Genomic DNA, 2,500 nt, shown 5'->3' on the forward strand with positions numbered 1-2,500 from the left:
GTGCCCCTTCAGCCACGTCCTTTCCAATGCACATGTCATTTTTTAATATCATCCTGATTTCACTGTGAGATTTTAACTTGTTCTTTTTTTCGGGTCCGGAATTTAAGTGTACATTTAGGCCCATGTTTAAACGGATTTTTCATCGGGTTGCATCAATTTTTCGATGCAGCATTAACACAATTCGTTTTTTGGTATTTACAAAGCCATGCACATGTTAAGAAAAAGTAACAGCACACAGCACCTTGCTCTGCCATGCTTTACTTTGCGTCAGGTCGGTGTTCCACAGGTGGTACATGGTTTTCTTGTACATCCACACATGGATTTTGATGTAAACCCATGTTTACAAAAACATACAGTCATGGTTTTGTGCCACAATGGTGCGCCTCACCGAGGCTGGTGTAAGGAGAACAGATGTCTTTATTTCTCCATGTTACTGCCTCTTTGCATGTGGTGTGCTGCAATTTGCAGAACAGATACAAGGAGTAAACAAGCACTTGCAATACAACTGGTCTGGCATTTCTCCGAGATAGAGCTATTAGCAGTTGTAAACTCCCAACCAGACTTTTCTTGACTCATTAAATGTAAATAATGAGCGCAATCGCGCTGCTACAGTTCACTCATATTGAAACCTATCGGCAAAAGTGCAATTATCTATGTAACCGGCAAAAGTTCAATTAATTATGTAACAGGGTCGATGTCATGCAATGAGCTCGACTTCTGTCAAACGAGATCGTGCTGTGAAAAAAAGAGAAAAAGTAGTCCACAAACCAGATGGAAAACAGCGAGCCTCCTATGTTTTCAGTACTTGGTCGCTGCGCTCAAGGAGGGCTAACCACCGGAAAAGGCATGACGTATGCATGCCTTCCACTAACGAAAGCAAGCAGATTTTAACAGGGAAGCCCACGAACCAATGAAAGACACCAACGTGAAACGGACGGGGCTCCTAGCCCTTTTCTAACTACAACAGCGTCTCGCAAGCAATACGCATGCGCAAGCGCATTCTAGCGCAGGCTTGACTCTAAAAAATCTCCTATGATAGTTGGAGGAAGATATCCCTTTATGCACATCAGCTCTCCTGAACATAAGGCAGATGCCCTTGCACTCAAGGCAGCCCGAAGTGCACCTTTGCATAGACAAAGAGCACAACTGCACCATTTCTGTGAAGATATGTCTCAGTTCTGCTCTCTTCGAGTGACGCACAAAGGAACTTTGCTCGCTGTGCTGCACTGTGTCCCTTCTTTCTAAATATTCCAATTAGTGATCAGTTTACCAAAAAAGTAGGAAATCTGCACCCATAGATGTACTCCTTGAAAGGATACAAATTTACTACCTTTTTAAAATACACAATCACTGGCAATAGTAGCCTTGGAAAGCTATGCCAGATTCAGGTTTGAAGCTATGCCCCTTTTCTTTCTCAGACTCACACAATCCTCTCTCCTGCTGATTCCATTGTAACTCAGGTATGCTCTGCTCCTTCAGATAGTCCCCAGCACAGCAGCCTGACAAGCTCCTGGCTCCATAGCTCAGGGGTTAGAGCACTGGTCTTGTAAACCAGGGGTCGTGAGTTCAAATCTCACTGGGGCCTCAAACATTTTGGATTTAACAACACTTTTTAGTTCATTGGGGAGCCTCACTACAAATATTCTTTTCAACATAGAAAAACAAAGGCGACACAGGGCAAAGCACGCAAGAACGGGGGGCATTACACACAGTGTCAGTGGAATGACAAACACAAGACTCGTACAGGGTCATACAATTGACTTGTGTGAGTATGGGGGATGTTTAGAGTGTGACATCCCAAAATATCATTCTTAACTTGGTCGTTGGCTTTGGTGCCCCTTCAGCCACGTCCTTTCCAATGCACATGTCATTTTTTAATATCATCCTGATTTCACTGTGAGATTTTAACTTGTTCTTTTTTTCGGGTCCGGAATTTAAGTGTACATTTAGGCCCATGTTTAAACGGATTTTTCATCGGGTTGCATCACTTTTTCGATGCAGCATTAACACAATTCGTTTTTTGGTATTTACAAAGCCATGCACATGTTAAGAAAAAGTAACAGCACACAGCACCTTGCTCTGCCATGCTTTACTTTGCGTCAGGTAGGTGTTCCACAGGTGGTACATGGTTTTCTTGTACACCCACACATGGATTTTGATGTAAACCCATGTTTACAAAAACATACAGTCATGGTTTTGTGCCACAATGGTGCGCCTCCCCGAGGCTGGTGTAAGGAGAACAGATGTCTTTATTTCTCCATGTCACTGCCTCTTTGCATGTGGTGTGCTGCAATTAGCAGAACAGATACAAAGAGTAAACAAGTACTTGCAATACAACTGGTCTGGCATTTCTCCGAGATAGAGCTATTAGCAGTTGTAAACTCCCAACCAGACTTTTCTTGACTCATTAAATATAAATAATGAGCGCAATCGCGCTGCTACAGTTCACTCATATTGAAACCTATCGGCAAAAGTGCAATTATCTATGTAACCGGCAAAA

At 42.9% G+C, this 2,500-nt stretch overlaps 1 non-coding gene across 1 annotated transcript; it reads left to right on the plus strand.

The window, feature by feature from the left end:
• The first annotated feature begins 1,512 nt into the window (after window positions 1-1,512).
• Window positions 1,513-1,585, plus strand: TRNAT-UGU (transfer RNA threonine (anticodon UGU)). Its single transcript has one exon. It is a non-coding gene; the product is annotated as a tRNA-Thr (tRNA).
• Window positions 1,586-2,500: the final 915 nt, after the last annotated feature.

Source organism: Pleurodeles waltl, unplaced genomic scaffold (assembly GCF_031143425.1).
Source record: "Pleurodeles waltl isolate 20211129_DDA unplaced genomic scaffold, aPleWal1.hap1.20221129 scaffold_39, whole genome shotgun sequence".
NCBI classification, from domain to species: Eukaryota; Metazoa; Chordata; class Amphibia; order Caudata; family Salamandridae; genus Pleurodeles; species Pleurodeles waltl.